At 45.7% G+C, this 21,720-nt stretch overlaps 1 long non-coding RNA gene across 1 annotated transcript; it reads right to left on the bottom strand.

Annotated features, from left to right (window-relative positions):
- Positions 1 to 15,370: 15,370 nt before the first annotated feature.
- On the bottom strand, positions 15,371 to 17,428 carry LOC144151514 (uncharacterized). Its single transcript, XR_013318889.1, has 3 exons — positions 16,757 to 17,428; positions 16,559 to 16,654; positions 15,371 to 16,154 (listed from the first exon to the last, which is right to left on the bottom strand). It is a non-coding gene; the product is annotated as an uncharacterized LOC144151514 (long non-coding RNA).
- Positions 17,429 to 21,720: the final 4,292 nt, after the last annotated feature.

Below are 21,720 nucleotides of genomic sequence, written 5' to 3'. Positions count from 1 at the left end.
AAAAAAAACAGAGAAGAAGAATCCGCGGGAGAATGCAAAGCCTTGAACACATGCTTCCCAGTTGTGCTAGCCTACGGCTCGGCAGCGAGGCGACAGCATTTTATCAGTGCCCCATTTCATTTGGAGGCTTCCCCCGACTATATAACATTTTGCATGACTTTCACTATGTAGTACATATACGCGCAAATAGCGGTATAACAAACGTTTTTTGCTAAGTTGCGTTCACTGGCGCTGAAGGCGGTCGGCGCGGCGGGACCGACCCAGAGTTGCGCGTGTCTGTCGCGGCTGGCGCTGCGCTCGCGCGGCAAACTTCGCTGTCCGGAGCCTATTCGCCCCGAGCGCGAACAGAGTCGGCCCCTGGCGGCGGCGGGACGAACCGCTCCTAGTGTGGATGGCGCTCTCGCGTCGTCTGCTTTTTCACGTTGCGTGCGGCGCAAGACGCGTGCTGCACACGACAAAACAACCAATATGTGTGCTCGTTTGGCAGTAAGCAGTGACATATATAGTTACCTTTTCTTGCGCATTTCCTCTAGAAACGCAATAATCAGCGGCCGTTGAGGGTTAATGCGCTGGTTTAATTCCACGAAACATCTTCGCCGTGGTCACCGCTTGAGTGTGAACATTGCTTCCACACATTGCACTTTTCCTATTGTTGAGTGCAGTCGTCTGCCGTTTCGGGAACGTCGAAGGGTGCTTTTTGAAGGTGGCGTGGTGATTATTTAAAGGATAAAAGTTTAGTACGTGAAACGGGTAAGAAGCGACACCTGTGCATACGCCTGCAAATTCCACACCCTTGTAAAACTGCGCTGTGTCCTTATAGAAAGAAGAAACGAACAAAAACATTAGCCCCAACCACATGGAGCGATTTTGCGAGCGACTTGGGGCGCGACGCGACTAGCGACGAACTACTTTTCGCCGCGCACCAAGTCGCTCATCGAATCGCTCGGTTCTGGGCCGCCAGAAACAGTCGCTCGCCTCCCGGAAGTGGCCTCAGCGACTAGCCAATAGGAGAGCCCCTACGTAAGCACGCAACCTCCGGTTTTGAAAGAGAACGGGGGGAAGATTTTGCAAATCCACGCAGACGACGTTTGCGGTGCAGCGGCAAAGAAAGCTTTGCGTGGCAAAGCTTGTGTACACGCTGAAGCAGAAGCAGGAAGGCTCCCGCTCACACTGGGTGAGACCCGTGTGGGAAAAACGACGTCAAGAAAGCGAATTCTTCACGGCGTTCATGTTGGAGCCGAGAAAAGGCGCAGAAGGAAAAGCGTGCGCTATCGCTAACCCAAACCAGTTTTAGAGATGCGATGAAGTGCAAAAAGCAAGGTAGAAAGGCGTAATACTTTTTAGTCATGCTTTTTATGACAAATGAACAAAAAAAATGTTTGCCAACATCCAGCGTACCAAGCGCGGTACTATGCGCAGTGCGGAAACATTGAAATCGCCATCCTCAGTCGCATGCTCAGTCGCTCGAGCCGTCGCTGTCATGTGGTTGCCTCGGCGAGCGACTTCGGTTCGGCGACTGCGGATCCTAGTCGCGTCGCTCGTCGCGTCGCTGGAAAAATCGCTCCATGTGGTTAGCGCTATTTACACTGCACACGACCCCTGAGCTATCGCCCATACATTACCGGACGCGTATTTTACACCAGCAAGCGCCTGTGTGATCGTGTCCTTCCCGTATATTTCTAAAATAAATACCATTTTTGGACAGTCGTTGTTTATACTGAGGAGGAGGAATAAACATTTATTCAACTGTATCGAGTTGCTAATTTTACGTATTATTTAAAATACGTTTCTATGAATGCGCAAGAGTATTTAGGGGGGATTTTTCGGTAAAATTATGCAGTTGTGAGTTTGCGTCTGTCATTTTCGTGTTTCATTTTCATATATATCATTTTCAAATCCGACATGAATCACCTTGTCCAGAAACGTGTCTCACTCAGCATAACCAAATGCCTAATATGGTCATGTCTTAACCTCTTAAGGTGGACCTAAGTTTAAAGAAAGAGGAGAAAACGCGTAATATAATGCACGTTGTTGCCCACATGTGGGAGGGGTGTGTGCCTTGACTCGCTGATTTTTTTTTTAATTTTTTTCCCACAATGCTTGCTTTCAATAAATTTTTGAAAAAGGCGAGCCACAATTCCTGGACAATCTCGGACCAAAGGGGGGTTAATTAATTTTAAAAATACGTGTTAAAGTACTGCTTTTTCACCGCTACAGAACACAACGCCTAGTGTAGTTTCGATTGTAGGTAATACTGATAACCACGCATAGTTTGGCTTTTTGCGTTACATGCGTTCTCTTCTCTCTGCTCATGCAACGTTAACAGGACCCCCCCCCCCCCTCCCGCGTCCCCTTCCCGAAAAAAAACTAAATGCACAGAATTTCATTTTTTAACCAATCCTCAAGAATTAAATGCCAAGACAAAGGCGATATTCAGTTTACAACAAAGTAGTTACCGGGAACCCGTTGCACTGATTCGCAACGAGAAATAAAAAGGAAATGTTTTACTACATCTGCAACAGCGCAACTTCATTTATTGCCATCTTTAGGGTTCGTTCGTAAGCGACCTTACGCAAGAATGCAAACACATCTCGCTGTTTCAGGCACCTGTTAGATTTTAAAAGAAACGCAAATGGTCAACAGAGCAGCCGTAACAGAAAATTTGTGCTCACTGTGAGGTACGTCCCAGAAGCTTAATTGGTTTGCACTCTGTAAACCTGCTTGTCACTTTGCGAAAACCTAGCTAAACATGAGATGTTGATTGTACTGCGTGCGTTGGCAATTCAATTCGCAGGTTCACTTGCGACGAAAGCCGTAAATAAGTGATCTGAAACCGTTATTCATCAAACCTTCCTTGAGAGTCGCTAAAATTTCATTTAAAAGACCCGTTAGAGCGGTTACATTTATATCTCTGCGCTGATCAAAATTCAGTAATTTTATGTTGCCTTTTGAACACACAAAAAATATCGTAAGCTCTTAGAAAGAATTTCGGGGCAGTTAAGTAGTGTTACCATTTCAGGGCATCCCACAAATGCAAGAATGCGTCTTGCTACCAGTGAAAGCGATTGAGATTGCCGTTGTAAACTGAATTTCAGAGATCGAGGCTTCCTGATTTGTTTCTATTTATGCTTTTATTGAAGGCTCAAAGCCATAGTCTGGAAAGATCGAGCTTGCTACGAGCCACAGCGTACAAGTTCATTGTCACAATTACGGCCATTCTGAGATTCCCGATGAGCCGTCGCTTTTTTTGACGTAGTAATGAAAACTTACTGCCGCTTCCATGCTATACATTGAACGTTGAGGAACCGAACTACAGCATACCACTCTTGTTTGCCCCTTTCGTGCGCACATACTGCGAGAAAAAAGCACGAAGCGCGCCCACAGTGCACATTCTTACGGGCCGCTCAGCGGAGCATCCACACTAGCAGCGCGACGGTGTCGCCACCTACATGTCGAGCTCGCGGCGAATACGCCTCGAGCGCGGCCTGTAGGGGCGCCACTGAAATCCCCCTAGCGGCCCGTTTCGAAAGCAGGCGCGGGAGTCCGCGCCCCGCTCCCCAGTGCCGCCGCTGCTTTTGCGGCACGTTCACGACTGAGATTTACCGTTTGTGGGCGTTTGAAATTCATGTTTGTGTGGAGCAGTCACTCTGTTCGGAAATGGGGTGTGTTTACGAGAGTGTAAATGTTTCCGACGCGATCTTAGTGTGGTATTTTCGGTCTGTATTAGCGCCAGGTGTGTGTCACAGGCCAGCGTCGCGGAACCGGCGTATATATATATATATATATATATATATATATATATATATATATATATATATATATATATATATATATATATATGATGCAGCCGATTGTAGTTACACTGACCTGAATTTACTAGCCGTGTCTCCGTAACCACCGGTTCCTCAGATGTCCATGCTACGGCTATACACTACGATTTAAATCGGTTTTGTGCGTTTACATAATCAGCGGAGCACCATATATCAGTTCGTTCTCATAACACCAGAATGTAAATGCATCCACGTCTCTTTGCAAATGCCCGCAGTCGCTAAGACACGAAACTTCCTTGAAAATCTTGATGTCATCAGCATAAAGTAAAAAAGAAGAATGCCTTATAGCAGCGGAAACATCATTGACAAATGAAGAAAATAAAAGAGGGCCTAGAACCGACCCCTGTGGCACACCACTTGAAACGCAGTAACACTAAACTTTTTTACACCCTTTTGGGCCGAAAAGGGTGTAAAAATCTTGTCCCATGGCTAACACCCTTAAAAGGTGTTTTGGCAAAAAAAGGGTGTATGGATAAAAAAGGGTGTTGAGCTCAACACCTTTAAAAAAGGGTGTTGAGGATGCTCAACACCCTAAAAAAAGGGTGTTGAGTCTCACACCCTTTTTCTGAGGTGATGGCATGCGCAGAGGCAATGTCAAACGGCGGAGCGCGCAGCATTCAACACAAACAGCCACAATACGTACAAGTTACAGTTGGAACACGGGATGCTAGCGATACAGGGCGTGCATACTTACTTAGCAATACATGTGCTGTTCTTGCTTTTATACCCAGCAGAGGAAAGCCCCCAGATGGAGTCGGTGGGCTTGTCGCAAAAAACTGATATTTAGCGCTAATTTTGGAAGTATGGATTCTACTACGAGAATATACAAATCAGCACGTGGATTTGCAAAAACTTTTTAATTACGAGGTAGTTTTTCTGATCCGTAACTTAAAGAATTTGATTAAATACCATACAAATCTTCCCTGCCACCTCAACACCCTTCAAAAAGGGTGTTCATTATTTCAACACCCTCTTTCCCAGAAGGGTGTAAAGCTACAAATTAGGGTGTTCGAAACTAAGAAACAGGGCGTAAAGAAAAAAAGGGTGTAAGAAAAGACCGCCAACGAAGAAAAAAGGTGGAGAGACCTCCAATTTTGGAGGCATTTTGTACCTGTTCACACGGGTGGACTGAACTTTCTCTACCAGCGGGCGGGGGGGGGCGGAGGGTAGGGGGGTTGTGGCTCAGGATGTTTACAGCAATATGAATTGGCATAATTTATTACCAGTGAAGCTCTTTAAGCTTCAGGAGGTAGTTTCGGCAGCATTACCAAAAGAATACAAAGAAAAAACTGGGGCGCATGTAAAGGGTGCACCACCGCAGATAGGGTGTTATGACAGTGAAGTCGGCTTTCGAGCTTGTTAGAGTGTGAGCACAAGGGGCGTATGCGTATCCGCACCTCTTACTGTACCATTTCAAAGGTACTAGTCTTTTTTGGATTCTAAAAGGTAAAAAAATTCGGGCAGCTTGCAATAGTGGTGCAAGGCTGGAGAAACAGCAACGCTGGGGGCCGACCTACCTTGTTTCCCTCTTGGATCTCCTGGAAATGTGGAGGGGGGGGAAGGCGGGCACACTGGAACAGCCTTGTGAAATCCGGTTAAATTAGGCCTCATCCCTGAGCGGTCATCCTGGCTTAGCAAGAACATTGTAAACCTTAGCAAACATAACAAAACCTAGCAACACCGGAAGAAACTGGGTCGACCCCCAGCTCCGCTGTTCTTTTTTTGCAACTGAACACCTATTTCACACCGTTTCAACAACCTACCGAAAGCCAAGCGTGTTGCAGTTCGTAAGCATCCCTTTCGCCACACGACTACAGTCTTCTTAATTTTGAAGGTTCAAATTGGTGTTTCACGTGCCAAAGCTAAACTTGGGGCATGAGGTGCACCCAATAAGGAAACGAGCGATCATTGCATAAGAGCAATTATTTTTTTTTGCGTTTGGAAATTTGTTGCGAGTAGAGGAGTTTATGAGGGGATGTCTTCTTCTTTACAGTGCTATTATGCATCCGAACATGGCCTTATTCAATGAACAGCTGAACACCTTTTCCACACCCTTTCAACACCCTAAGAAAAACCAAGGGTGTTGAAGTTGATCAACACCCTTATTTTCAAACAAAAAGGGCGTACAGCTCGGAAAAGGGTGTTGAGACTCAAGAAAAAGGGTGTAAAGGCCTCCAAACACCCTTTTTCCACCTATTCTACGCCCTTTTTGGCTAAAAGGGTGTAAAAAAGTTTAGTGTGAGCTATAGGATTGCTGGCCGTAAACATTTACGTAGCAGGTCCGCCCACGCAAGTAACTAATTATAGTCGAATTATCCATGTTCAGGAGTGACAGTTTAGAAATTAACAATGGGTGACTGACCACATCAACAACCTTGCTCAGGTCAAAGTACACAGTATCGAGCTGCCTCCTCTGATGAACCGCTTCGGACGCTCGCTGCATGAAAGAAACGAGGTTAGTGGTTGTGGAACGTCCGGACATAAACCCGTGCTGTTCGGAAATTAGTATGCCCTTAACACTGGAAGTTAAAACATCGTGCAACACAGTCTCAAAAAGCTTAGACGCCGCACACAGAAGCGAAATAGGCCGATAGTTTCTAGCACTATCTTTGGCACCAGTTTTAAAAACAGGGACTAAGCGTGCTAACTTCCAGGCTGCTGGAAAAGTAGCAGATTGAATTGAATTATTAAATATAGCGGTTAGTATAGGCATCAGAAGCTCCCTATAGGTTTTTAATATTGCGGGAGCAATGCCGTCAGGGCCACAGGAAAATGACGGTTTGAGGCGCTTCAGGGCTTTCCGAACGTCGTCCTCACTTATTCTGGGAACGCAGAATTTAGACGACGCAGAGGAAGAGTTGGACACAATGTTAACTTCACCCTTTGGAAATACAGAGCTGAAATGATTCGCAAGGGCATTAGCAACATCTCCAATCGGGTTTCCATTGTCGTCTAGAAGGTTAACGATTTCGGCAACCTTGCCAGCAGATCGAGAGCGAACATACTGCCAGAAACTTTTCTGGTCGCGCGTAGCGCTGATTTCTACATTGGCTATGTAGTCTGACCGAATAATAATAATAATAATAATAATCAATCAATCAATCAATCAATCAATCATGTTTATTTACGTGCCCAGGAACAGCCAGAGGCCTGAGTGCTGGCGCACGGGTAGTTACATGAAAAAAAATACACAAAATACAAGAAACATATAGCAAGAAACAAACAAGCGACAAGACACACACAAATTGAAGTAGTGAAAATGACAGAAATAAAGCACAGGCGGAGCCTGGGTACAGGTAAAAAATAAAAAAAGAAGATGCCTATGTTGCTCTGCCCGTCGTAAAGGCCACACGACAGGCAGAGCAACAAAGTTTGACAGTAATACAACAAAAAAAACGGCAAGAGTGTAGAGACAAATGAAAAAATGAACAAATGACAGTAAACAGTTTCAAAAATAGGCAACTATCAGTTGGATAGACACAACCGCAGAGAAATCAAATTCCAGAAAAAAAAAGAACGACAGACATATCATAGGTGTTTAACATACTGTATTCAACAGCGTTGTACGGTAAACTGTAAAGGATTTCTGAAAGATGTCAAGGCGTTCAAAGAAGCGGTTGTAACAATTCTGTATTCTGCGCACAGGAGAATGATTGGAGTTGCGCGCAGCGGTCAAGAACGGGCGATGCGACCTGGTGGGCCTTTGTGGTACACTAAACTCTAAACAGTTAAGCAGGTCTGCGCAAGAAAGGTCACCATGAACAATTTTGTGAAGAAATGTAAGGTCTGCACGCATACGTCTGCAGTTCAAGGAAGGGATGGAAGGGACTATGGATAAGTCAGAATCAGGATGAAAACTGTGATAATAATAATAATAATAATAATAATAATAATAATAATAATAATAATCAATCAATCAATCAATCAATCAACCTTTATTTTGGTGCCCAGGAACAACCCTAGGGTCTTGGTACTGGTACACCATATACAAGCATTCATAAAAACAAACTAAAATCAAGACAACACAACACAGAAAACCATATATATGAAAGAAACAATAAGGTAGAAATAGTTACAGAGATCCCAGAAAGCAAAACAGCAAAAAAAAAAAGGAAACCTAGTGTTAGAAGCCATGACACCCGGCCAGCAAAAACGTTGAAGGCACGTGAAAAATTGAAAATACACAAGCAAATACTCAATGAACATGACGGAGATAGATTATACACATAAAACAAAGGTTTTGTAACAAAATGTTAGGAAGTTTCAAAATGGAAAAACGAAGTTCAGCATTACAAGCACTGACATTTAAACCGACAGAAATTCAAGCAACACAAAATCAGGAAAAGTGAAAAACAAACAATCAAGATGATGATTTGCATAGAATAAATACGGAACAGAAATACGGCACAAATGACATAAAGGCACTTAAGCTACAACAGTTTTCAATTCATTAGAGAACAAAGACAAAGAGCTCTGGAATATATCAAGACGATCGGAATATTCATTATATGCACATTGTATTCTGCAGATGGACGGGCGTCGTCTACTTAAAGCATCTGTCCTGAAAGTTCGAAATCTTCGGAAAAGTTTGTTCGGCAAGTTGACATTGATAAGTGCAACCAAGTCATCACACAAAATATCACCATGAAGAAGTTTATAAAGAAAGATAATGTCAGCTCTCATTCGTCGACACCAAAGGGAAGGAATACTTTTGAGACAAGACATGCTGCCGTTTGCGTCTTCTTGTACATGACGGAAACGGTGCCTAAAGATAGAAAGGAACTTATTTTGAACCCTTTCAATGCGGTCACTATTGGACTTGCAAGTTCCATTCCAAACAACAGAACCGTATTCAAGAAGAGGTAAGCAGAGAGCCGAATACAACTTTAAGAAAGGAAGATGACTTTTAAACTCTCTAGAATACCTGCAAACAGCACCCAGACATCGAAGAGAGCGTCCGGTAATTTGTGTAACGTGGGAAGAGAAAGTCAGAGAAGAATCAAATAGTACTCCCATTTCCCGAATTTCGGTCACCCTCGGCAGTGCAGTGCTTGCTATTTTATAGGGGTATTGCAGCTGTTGAGTTTTCCTACTATAGGAAACAACTTACGTTTTTAATAATAATAATAATAATAATAATAATAATAATAATAATAATAATAATAATAATAATAATAATAATCAATCAATCAATCATGTTTATTTAAGTGTCCAGGAACAGGCAGAGGCTTTAGTGCTGGCGCACGGGTAGTTACATGAAAACAAAATACAAGAAACATATAGCAAGAAACAAACAAGCGACAAGACACACACAAATTGAAGTAGTGAAAATGACAGAAATAAAGCACAGGCGGAGCCTGGGTACAGGTAAAAAATAAAAAAAGAAGATGCCTATGTTGCTCTGCCTGTCGTAAATAATAATAATAATAATAATAATAATAATAATAATAATAATAATAATAATAATAATAATAATAATAATAATAATAATAATGTATACTTATTGTGCCCAGGAACAGCCGTGAGGCCTTGGTGCTGGCACACAGATTGATACAAGTGAAAAAAAAGGGAAAAGAGTGAAAGGAAAGAACACGTACTTTGACAACGTATAAGATAAAAGAGTAAAAAAATTACTTTTACCATGTATATTACAAAGTATACCGCACAAATCACAACAAAACGTAGATAGCGTATACACTACATGCAATGAACACAAACAAAACTGACAGGATACAACAGAATTCGTAATTACATCGTACAAGATGAAACAGAACATCTGCACACTACAGATAATCGTGTAACGTTATAACAGCAATCCATAAAATGGAAAACTACAAAAAAGTCATATAAACAGCTGTGGGAATTGCGGAGCTCCGCCATCTTGCCTATCCCTCTCGGCCCGCCGCGGAGGCGAGAGGGGTGGTACCTCTCTCTTCGCGGTCGCGCGCTTCCCCCTCCGGGAGGATACCCGCGAGAGCGAGGGGGCGCGGCCGACCCCCTCACGTGACAGGTTTGCCCGGAAGCTCCGGCGGCCTGGTCCGAGGCGGACGACGGAGGTACGGCCTCTTGGGACACGAACCATCGTCGGGAGCGGCCGTAAGTACGACTCGCTCCTTTTTGGCCTTCCTTTGTCCGCCCTCGCGCCTGTCTCTCCCGCCCGGCTAAGGTGGTTGGCGGTGTAGAACGACGCGCCCGACGTCTCCTTTATTGCATTGCAATAAACGTCGGAGTGGGCGAATTCTGTGTCCTGTGTTCCTTGCTGTTCGCTGCCGATACGCCAAGTTGGTGATCCGCGGCGGTGTTCAGTGGAGCTAGCCTTGCGGCCGGATCTCGAGGATCGAGCTAGGCCGCCGTTAGAACCTAGCTGGTCCCCACACAGCATACTATCCATACAGTAAGGCAAGCAGGTAAAAAGAAGTTACTATAACGAAAACAAGATCAATAGCAGGTAAAATATCCGGGGAATAATAATAATAATAATAATCAATCAATCAATCATGTTTATTTACGTGCCCAGGAACAGCCAGAGGCCTGAGTGCTGGCGCACGGGTAGTTACATGAAAACAAAATACAAGAAACATATAGCAAGAAACAAACAAGCGACAAGACACACACAAATTGAAGTAGTGAAAATGACAGAAATAAAGCACAGGCGGAGCCTGGGTACAGGTAAAAAATAAAAAAAGAAGATGCCTATGTTGCTCTGCCTGTCGTAAAGGCCACACGACAGGCAGAGCAACAAAGTTTGACAGTAATACAACAAAAACAATGGCAAGAGTGTAGAGACTTGATTGATTGATTTGATTGATTTTAGGGTTTAACGCGCCGACGCAACGCAGGCGATGAGGCGCGGCGTAGTGGAGGGCTCCGGATTAATTTTGACCACCTGGGGATCTAACGTGCGCCGAAATCTCGTACACACGGGCGTTTTTGCTTTTCGCCTCCATCAGAAAAGCGGCCGCCGCGGCCGGGAATCGAACCCGCGACCTCGTGCTCAAGAGTGTAGAGACAAATGATAAGACGAACAGATGACAGTAAACAGTTTCAAAAACAGGCAACTATCAGTTGGATAGACACAACCGCAGAGAAACCAAGTTCCAGAAAAAAAAGAACGACAGACATAAGTGTTTAACATACTGTATTCGACAGCGCTGTACGGTAAATTGTAAAGGATTTCTGAAAGATGTCAAGGCGTTCAAAGAAGCGGTTGTAACAATTCTGTATTCTGCGCACAGGAGAATGATTGGAGTTGCGCGCAGCAGTCAAGAACGGGCGATGCGACCTGGTGGGCCTTTGTGGTACACTAAACTCTAAACAGTTAAGCAGGTCTGCGCAAGAAAGGTCACCATGAACAATTTTGTGAAGAAATGTAAGGTCTGCACGCATACGTCTGCAGTTCAAGGAAGGGATGGAAGGGACTATGGGTAAGTCAGAATCAGAGTGAAAACTGTGATTGTGATAACGGTGCTTCAATATGGATAAAAACTTCTTCTGCACACGTTCTATAATTCACTACTAGATTTGGAGATGCCGTTCCAGGCAACAGAAGCATATTCTAACTGTGGTATACATCCCAAGTAGCACCAAAACATCATCATCATCATCACCAGCCTATCTACGCCCACTGCAGGGCAAAGGCCTCTCCCATTGTTCTAAAATTACCTCGGTCCTGTGCCAACTGTGACCAATTTATCCCCGCAAACTTCTTGGTCTCATCTGCCCATCTAACTTCCTGCCGCCCCTGCAACGCTTGCCTTCTCTGGGGATCCACTCTGTTACCCTTAAAGGAACCCTGCAACACTCTTTGAGCAGTGCAAGTAAACCTGCGCGACGTTTAGATTACAGTGCCAGGAATACCTGAGCCAAATATTACACGTGCACGTGGAGCGGTGAGCACGCAAATCGATGTGAAAGACGCGGAAAAACCAACCGCTCTCTCTTCAGTTGTCCTCATTATGCATGGCCTAAGGGACGTCACATAGGCCATGGCTGCCCGATCGGTTGTCACTGGTCAACTTCGCGGCTAGATTATCTCATTTCCGCTGTCGTCATCACTGTGTACGAACGTCTTCTATGCCTGAACCTGTAGGCACAGTTTTGCCGTTTCTTTTGTGTTTTGAGTGCGCGATGAGTTTGAGTGATAAGCTCAATACTTCCCTTCCAACGGGACCACTCGACTACAAACCTTTATTTAGTCAAAAACGTCCTACCAGCCCGAGCACGCACTTGCGAGCAGGCACCCATGCCTGCTTTTTTGTGGCACCAGACCGGAAATAGGCCCCTCCGCGTTGCGGAGAAAAGGAGGAAACTACGCGGCATGTGATATATCGAAGGCCGCCGAAGAGAACGCCGCGAGCCGCCCCCCTCTCCGGGAGAGAGCGCGCAGCTTTCGTCGCGTTGTCCGCGGTCGAGTTGAGAGGGAACGATTATGCGCGATTCCTCATCGCACGTAGTTTCGTTAATTGTGAACGGATTTTCATAATTCTTGCAGGAGGAGATTTCTGGGGCAATAGACTTTATCCCAAAATACATTACTAGTAGTCGATGGCAAGTGTTGCAGGGTCCCTTTAATGACCAGCGGTTATCTTGCCTTCGCATTACATGCCCTGCCCACGTCCATTTCTTCTTCTTAATTTCTACTAATATGTCTTTAACACCAGTTTGCTCCATGACCCACTCCGCTCTCTTCTTGTCCCTTAATGTTACACCTATCATTTTCCGCTCCATTGCCCGCTGAGTCGTTCTCAATTTAAGTTGAACCCTCTTAGTGAGCCTCCAAGTTTCTGCCCCGTAGGTGAGTACCGGTAAGATGCAGCTGTCATACACTTTCTTCTTCAGCGACAATCGTAGGCTGCTATTCATTATCTGAGAATGTCAGCCATATGCACCCCACCCCATTCTGATCCTTCTAATTATCTCTGCCTCATGGTTGGGATCTGGGGTCACAACTTGGCCTAAGTAGATATATTCGCTTACCACTTCCACTGCCTCGCCACCTATCTCAAACTGCTGTGCTGTCCCAAGGTTATTGATCATTACTTTAGTTTTCTGCGTATTAATTTTCAGGCCCACGGTTCTACTCTGTTCGCCCAGTGCGGAAAGCATGCTTTGCAATTCGTCCCCCGAGTTACTTAGCAAGGCAACGTCATCAGTAAATCTGAGGTTACTGAGGTATTCTCCATTAACCCTTACTCCCACCTCTTCCCAATCCAACGTTCTGAATACTTCTTGTAAGCATGCTGTGAATAACATTGGAGAGATTGTGTCTCCTTGCCTGACACCCTTCCTTATAGGTATTTTACTGCTCTCCCTATGGAGGATGATGGTAGCTGTACTGCCATTGTAGATATCCTCTAGTGTTCTTACATAATGCTCATCTACCCCCTGGTTCCGTAATGCCTGAATGACTGCTAGGGTTTCGACTGAGTCAAATGCTTTCTCATAATCTATGAAGGCTATATATAGGGGTTCAGTATACTCAGCGCACTTCTCTATCACCTGATTGATCGTGTGAATATGGTCAATTGTTGAATAACCTTTACGGAACCCTGCTTGTTCTTTAGGTTGACTGAAATCTAAGGTTGCAGAGATTCGGTTAGCGATTACCTTGGTAAATACCTTGTAGACGACTGACAGTAAGCTGATCGGCCTGTAATTTTTCAAGTCCTTCATGTCGCCTTTCTTATGGATTAGGATGATGTTCGCGTTCTTCCAAGATTCCGGTACCATTGCGGTCATTAGGCATTGCGTATACAGGTTTGCCAGTTTTTCAAGCAGAATTTCGCCGCCATCCTTCAAGAGGTCTGCTGTTATCTGATCCTCACCAGGCGCTTTGCCCCGTTTCATTTCTTTCAAAGCCTTCCTTACTTCTTCGGTCGTTACTGGTGGGATGTCTATCTCCTCTGAACTACTGTCTCGTTCGGCATTATCCTGGATGTCCCGGCTACTGTACAGATCCCTATAGAACTCCTCGGCCATTGTGACTATTTTATTCCTATTTGTGATGACATTGCCTTGCTTATCCTTAAGTGCATACATCTGATTTTTCCCCACGCCAAGACGTCTCTTCACTGCTTTCAGGCTACCTCCATTCTTTACAGCGTATTCGATCCTCTCCATATTATACTTCCGTATGTCAGCTGTCTTGCGCTTATTGATTAACTTCGAAAGCTCCGCTAGTTCTATTCTGTCAGCTGCGGTAGAGATTCTCATGGTTTGCCGTTTCCTGATTAGATCTTTCGTCTCCTGTGAAAGTTTACCAGTATCCTGTCTAGCCATGGTGCCCCCGACTTCTACTGCACACTCCGTGATAATGCGTGTAAGGTTGTCGCTGGCTTCCTGTGTCGTAAGCTCGGCTTCCTCGTTAAGGGCGGAATATCGGTTCTGCAGCGCGATCCTGAACTCTTACGTCTTACTGATAGCTCATTTATCGGCTTCTTTCGTACTAGCTAGTTGCGGTCCCTCCTCAAATCTAGCCTAACTCGAGATCTTACCATACGGTGGTCACTACACCTTACCCTTCCGAGCACTTCCACATCTTGCACGACGCCGGGTTTGTCGCATAATATGAAGTTTATTTCATTTTTGTGCTCCCCATTCGGGCTCCTCCAGGTCCATTTCCTACTCTCCCGTTTACAGAAGAAGGTATTCATTATGCGTAGGTTATTCCGTTCTGCAAACTCAACTAGTAGGTCCCCCCTGCTATTTCTACAGCCCATACCATAGTTCCCAACTGCCTTGTCTCCAGCCTGATTCTTGCCTACTTTAGCATTGAAGTCCCCCATAACTACAGTATACTGTGTTTTTACTTTAGCCATTGCCGATTCCACATCTTCATAGAAGCGTTCCACTACTTGGTCGTCGTGGCTGGATGTGGGCGCGTAGCCCTGCACCACCTTGAGCTTGTACCTCTTATTGAGCCTAATTACAACACCTGCTGCCCTTTCGTTAATGCTATAGTATTCGTCTATGTTGCCAGCTATGCTTCTATTGACTAGAAATCCCACTCCCAGTTCTCTTCTGTCCTCTAGACCACGGTAACATAGGACGTGTCCATTTTTCAGCACCGTAAAGGCTTCGCCTGCCCTCCTAACCTCGCTAAGCCCTATTACATCCCATTTAATGCCCTCTAATTCCTCGAACAACACCTCGAGACTTGCTTCGCTAGATAAGGTTCGCGCGTTAAACGTTGCCAGGTTCAGATTCCATTGGCGGCCTGTCCGGATCCAGGGATTCTTAGCACCCTCTGCTGCGTCACAGGTCTGACCGCCGCCGTGGTCAGTTGCTTCGCAGCCGCTGGGGACTGAGGGCCGAGGGTTAATTGGTGTATTCATGGGAGGTTGTGGCCGTTACTACACCAGGGTGGCCAATCCTGCTCTGGTGAGGGAGTGCATTGCCGGCAATGGTCGCCGGGGTCAGGCCGCACCCCAAGCCCCTTTGTGCAATTCCATCAATACGCGGATTTTTTTTTTTTAATCCGGTGGGAACTGTCCGGCACCGGGATTCGAACCACGGCCCTGCTGCACGCGAGGCGGGTGTTCTACCTCTACGCCATCGCTGCAATTAGAACATTAGAAGAACGTATTTTTTTTGTTTGGTGCTAACGTTAGAGCAATGTTCTTAATGTCATTTTTTTTAATGTTTAACTAATGTTATCAAAAACGTTACAATAATGTTTTGTCAAACATTATTTAAACGTCCACAAAACATTTTTACAACATATTATTAATGTTAGTGTTACATTTCCCTAACGCTGCAGCGAACAAGCTAATAACGTTCAAAAAACGTTTAAAAACAATGTAAAACGTTACATCACATTTCGCCAAACGTTATGCGAACAGTAAGAAAGCATTTCTACAACACATAAATACTTTTGGAGCTACGTTTACCTAACGTTGCAGAAGCACCCTACCAAAACATTTTAAGAACTAAAAACGTTACAGTAACGTTTCGTCAAACATTATTGGAACTGTGAGGAAGCATTTCGACAACATATTAATTATGTTGGATTTACATTTACCTAACATTGCGGAAAACACGCTTGAAACGATCTTTTAACGTTGCAAAACCTTTTCAGAATGTGGAGCATGAACGTTACAGTGACGTTTTGCCAAACGTGTGGAATGTGTATCGTGGAGCATTGTTTCTGTTATCTAAGTTTGCCGGTTACGATATATTTTAAAGCATTTTCAAAATAACAAGGAAAAGTGAAATTTCAAATAAAATTTTATTTTATTTTTGCATGGTTACATATATTTTTTTTTATTTACACTCCATTGCTGCTGCTGTGCAGGAGAGGAGGCTCCATCCAGGGGCTGGCTGCGTCTGTGTGGAAAAAGCAAACAATTCCTACTTCAGTACGCTGCGGCAGTAGGCTGTTTTGCGCGAAAAAGTAGTCGCTGCCTAAGGATTTGTTTAGTTAACGAGCGCACACACGCACACGCACACACTAAAAGGAGAGTAAACGAACAAGCAGCTACGCAGCAACTCGTGCTAACCATATGACCAGAAGAAAGCAAGCGCACAAAATTTTGGGTCACCTGACTCCCAACTTGAATCTCCCGAGTCAGTAACCTATACAGGTTAGTGACTGTTCGTCAAAGTCGCTCGCTAGCGGAGTGTTATGTCTTCTGCATGGTTCATGTACTTTTATTAGGCAGAGATTAGGATGAAAATCATTTAAATATAAATGCACTATTAAATTTTGAGAATATCAGTTTATTGCTTACCTTGTGGGTTTGTGCAAGCCCAATATTCGCAAAGTGGATCCAGTCACCAATGATGTGGCCCGCTATCGACTGTGACCTGCGTCACACCAGCAGCAGCTGGAAAGCATAGGGCGCGACTAGTTATGGGCTGCATAGCAGTTCATAAATTGAACTACTAAAACAAATCAAAATACGCTCTCAGAAATTTTATACACTCACCAAATACTACTCGGGAACGGATAAGCCTCTCGGACCTTTTTCTTCTTTTCTTCCTGTCCAACTGTATATAGATCTGACCGCTACCTCAATCGAAACAACCCATCTGAAAATTCGCTTGGTTGTAGAAGCGACGTTTGCTCCTCCAGTCCGGCAGATCTTTCACCTAAAAAAGAACACAAAGTGCTACAAAGGTATTACAGATGGTTCACACAAAAGAACACACCCATTAAACACGAATGTGTATAATGGTCCAAGTTTACTTACGTAATAAAGGGAACCAAAGTGGGAACTCATAAACGAACAACTTCGATCCTAGTCTTTCTCAGCACTGAAAAGAGTTGTGTGACATGTTTAATACATGCTTGGAACAGGCTAGGGGAAGAAAGGAGGAAGAATTTGAGCATTTTACAACAACCCGGGTATTATTCTTTTTTTTTTTTTTTGCACGAATGCAGGAAGGTTCAGTTTTTCAGTCAAAGCCATGCGTATCATTGCAGCCACTAAATTTGTTAGCGTTCACTTTAACCATGGTTTTTGTTTTTTCACGCTCGGCGTTGTTACCTCGTCATATGAAACGTACCCTGTTATTCATCACTGCTGAGCATTTACAGGATTTTTCAAAAGTTGGGAAGAGCGCCTGGAATCACGGATGTAAAAGCCTTTGATTCAAGCTGTTCGAAACCGCACCACCGATGAACAGTACTAGAACTAGCCTTTTTGCTCGAAGCATGTCGGTTTTATTTCGGCGAGCGACGGCTGTGCATGATCAATGCGGCCCCAATGAAAGCGTGTTGGTTCCAAACTTCTGATAAAGTACGCGCAGTAGGCTAAACTCTGTATCCAGAGTGACCTGTTTTGGGCGGAACGGCTCCCTTTAGAGGGAGTGGGTGATCGCTAGCATGACCTAGTACCTCCCACACCTCCTACCCCCAATTACCCCCTTCGGATCTTTATCGGCTTAGTTGAAAGTGGCACCTGCCCTAGTTATTCCAGCTCCTGTTGTGCTGTGCGTTATCGATTTAACTCGCTTTTCCATTTTGATTCGCTAAACCCGCTAGCCATTTACACAATTGAGCAATATTTACTTACTGATTCATATGGTCTCGGGATTGGCACTCATCGTCGATGAACTCCGCGGCTTTCTCGGTTTGAGGGTATCTTGAAAACCATAGCCTGCAATGAAAGTGACTTCGACTCTTTACCAGCTGCTATTTACCAGCCTTTTTGGGTGCATTTCTCACAACTCAAGAACGTGCTATGCTGCTTAATGCATTTCAAAAATGTAAGTCGCAAACGAACGCATGTACTCGAACAGCGCACTTTTTCCCACCCTCTGTGACACCTTCAGCCCTCAAAGTGCCCCTTTCTAACAAAGTTGGCTGTATAGCCACGCAGGTTGACTGGTTGCTTATCGCCAGCGAAGAAAGCTACGACAAAAGGCTCAGGTTTGCGGCTTTTAACAATATATCCCAGAAGTTTGACGAACTTTTTGCGATAGGCTACCAAAGGGTGCATTCTGACCTGTTCGTTTGCATTTGTATATCGACTACATTCCGAAGTAGCTGCACCCCCCCCCCCTCCTTTTTTTTTTTTTTTCACGTTAAGGAACCCCGGCGTTCCCAACATAATTATCGCATCGCCAGGCAATTAGGGGCAAACGTAATGCTTTTTTTCAAAATTTCGCCCAGCGAACTAACGTGAGACGCACATTATTTTGTTTCGCGTGCCCAAGCCGCTACCTGACTTGCCCGGCTGAAGTGAAGATCATTCGAGTGTGAGCTTAGTTATCCGAATTCACTTTGCGCAAGGCGCGCAAAAATCGTTTCCATGCAACGAACAAAAATCGTTTCCATGCAACGTACCCGTAACATCGATTCTTCCATCAATACTGCCTACTATATAGTTCACCAAACATATAAGGCCTGTTCACACTGCGACTTTGAGACGCGATTTCGGAAGCTTTTGCCACCCGGCGATCCGTTTTGTCGTTCGGTCTCGGCCAATTTGTCGCCGCGACAGAAATCGGGTTGCTTCGTCGCAAGTGTGCACGGGCCTATAAGCAAGAAAATACTCACGAGTTGCTCCTGCACACCTTCCTTGTATGTCGCTCACATTTCCCAAACGCCGCCTCTGGCCAGTGCCGGATTAGGAAACTTTGGGGCCCGGGGCTACTGCGTCCTTGGGGCCCTATTGATGATGATGATTATTATGATGACGATGATTATGATAATTATTCCGCTTTAATATTGCGAAAATTTTCGAACCCCATCATATGCTCTCTGATCAGTGATAAATTATACATAATTTTACGCTTTCCGGAAACTAATTTCTTGGCTTGATGTCTACTATTATGCAGAGAAATGTCGCTTTTTAGGCTGGGGAGCGGTCCGCTTCGTGGTTTGCGTATGGCCATCGAACTTTTAGCGGCGATAAACTCCTGTTGCGCAGCTGTAATGGTCTTGCTAGTCGGCAAGCCGTTACACATTAACGGGTCCACTTTGGGTTGGAGAGCGACAGGTGAGCACGAGAGGTGGCATCAGACAACAGTTTAATAGGGATATAATGTCTCTGCTCAACCCCGCGCTGCTGCTCCATCGGTGCCGCGCAACAGTTCCCGCAGTCAGTAGTTCGTTGTCGATCGGACTGGTCGTTGTTCGGTCTAACTGGCAGTGGAAACACGCTGAAGCTTCTCGTCTAGATTCGGGGTCTACGACGGAGGCGAGTATTGGTGGACCTCTAGTTTTCGAGTCCTCAACACGTCTGCCGCGTCCACTGTTTTTCCCGCGCTGCTTCAGGGGTTCCTCTCCTCCTGCCGCCACGCCCAAGCGGGACCAGGTCTGCGGGCCGCCCTTTGGTCCGCGCCGTCCGCCGGCTCACCCCAAAGCGAAAAGCGCACACGGGGACAAACAGCTTACCGTCCCCGAGTTGCGCCGGAGGTCCGTTTATAAGACGGCATCGAAGGGGCCGCACGCAGGATGCGTTTTTAAGTGGGCACAGCTTTCGCCATCCCGAAAGAAAACAGACGTTGTTGTTGCTTTGTTTTGGGTCCACACCCGAGCTCTTCACACCGGCTAGGCCTGCTGATTCCCCAGCTCGAAGGGAGCCGCTAGGGTCGGGCTGGCCCGGCGGCCTCTGCGTCCACACGGAGTCGCGCGGACATGTAGCTTCCGCAACGCTTGTTGCTCAGACAGCCTGCAGAGGCTACAGCACATAGGCGCGGGCTGAAGCCGAACGATCCCCCGAGTGGTCTACACAACCGTTCAACATTTAGATAACCATATATACGCTTTCCATTCAGTGAGAAATATCGAGTCGATATCAATCACGCTTATGCGATTCAACTAATCCACTAGCTTTATTGAACGGGTCGTTATTGAATGAACTTCCTTGTCAAGCGCTATACATTGAAATTTCTGAGGAAACTGTGTATGAGCCCGTAGGGCACTGCTTAAGTTGTCAATAATTACATATAACGTCCCTCAGGATTAACCAATTTACAATATGTTCTTCAGACATTATTTCATTATTCGCATGCATGAACCTTTCTTATACCGAAACGTGCGCGCGCCGAAACGCCCGCGTACTTGGATGTTCGTGTACCGAAAAGACTACCAAAACGACCTGTGCCGGAAAATACCAAAGCCGAGCTTGGGGCCTTTGTTATGTGGCTTCTTAGGCCCGGTCAAGCTGTGTACCCACGACTTTTGGTCCAAGACGTTTTCTCAGAAACGTCGCGAAAACAAGGAAGAGGAGTCGGAATAACTAAATTAAATTGAAATGGATTCGAAGGTTGTCAACCATAACGTGTGGGGCCACCCACTCCTCCCCAGTGTCCCGAGTTAGTAAGCTTCAGTGTGGAGGTGAGGTTGAAGCTCCCACCTTCAACTTTCAATGCGGGCAGCGAGCACACTCACGATATATTTTTTTTTGTCATATGATCAAGCGGGGCCCCTGACAGCGGGGGGCCCGGGGCTGCAGCCCCCGTAGCCCCCCCCCCCCCCCCCCCCCCCCCTTTAATCCGGCCCTGCCTCTGGCGCTTCGTTTTGAATATCCAGCGATAAACGGGTCTCGGTTGGACAGACCACGGAGAAAGATATAACACCATCGAACAGGCTACGACTGAACAAGCATGCGCTTGCGCATATACTTACGTCTACAATTGCAGTGTGCCAGGTAAACGATCCGGTGTAACGACTGGAGCTGGGTGCGCACGGGGTCCTGTCGGCAGTGGCGAGAAAAGACCTCTTGAGCCCTTGCCCTTTTTTCTTTCCCTCTCATATGGGGCGAGAAGGTAGTGGATCTCCAAGCAACTTTCCGCAGCCGCTGTCTGCGGCTGAAACCTGTCTGAATGAACAAAAAGCCGTGGGGGGATGCTACACAAAGGAACGTCGCACAATGCGGCGGGACACTTCTCCACCCGCCCTTGGGGACAGCGCCGCGAAGTTCGCTTTTTACATCGCAAAGTGAAGACAGCCTTAAGCCCGTACTACATGGAGCGATTTCGCCTGCGAATTCGCTGATGCGGCGCCGCTCGTGCGGCAAAACCACCTTTTTTCGTTGCTGCGGCAAAGTGCCAAACATTTGAAGCGGTCGAGCAAACGCCGCTTGTGCGGCGTGTGCGGCGTAGAGGGGCCGGGCCTGCGGCCAATAGGAGCACAGCTCGGCACTACTTGCACGCTTGGAAACCAGATGGCGTTGCTTGTATGAGCGCTACAAAAGCGCGGGCACACCAAAACGTTTGTCTTTTCTGTTGTGCGTGCGTATATTGATAAAGAATTGGCGATTCTTATATAAAACCGCAAATAAACTTATATTTACCGCAAACCAGGCAGAAACAACTTGCCAAGAAAGTAAAATAAAACCACCCTTGTTAAAATCACAACCTTTGCTGGTGGCAAACTTAATTCAGTCTGCAAACAAGCCGCATCTGAAATGCGAAAATCGCGGCGTTCGCAGGCCCCATG

The sequence above is a fragment of the Haemaphysalis longicornis genome, unplaced genomic scaffold (genome assembly GCF_048455015.1).
Source record: "Haemaphysalis longicornis isolate Haplotype H1 unplaced genomic scaffold, Haemaphysalis longicornis Haplotype H1 scaffold_9, whole genome shotgun sequence".
Taxonomy (NCBI): domain Eukaryota; kingdom Metazoa; phylum Arthropoda; class Arachnida; order Ixodida; family Ixodidae; genus Haemaphysalis; species Haemaphysalis longicornis.
Note: the sequence above shows the minus strand (reverse complement) of the source record. Positions and strands in the feature narration are given on the sequence as shown.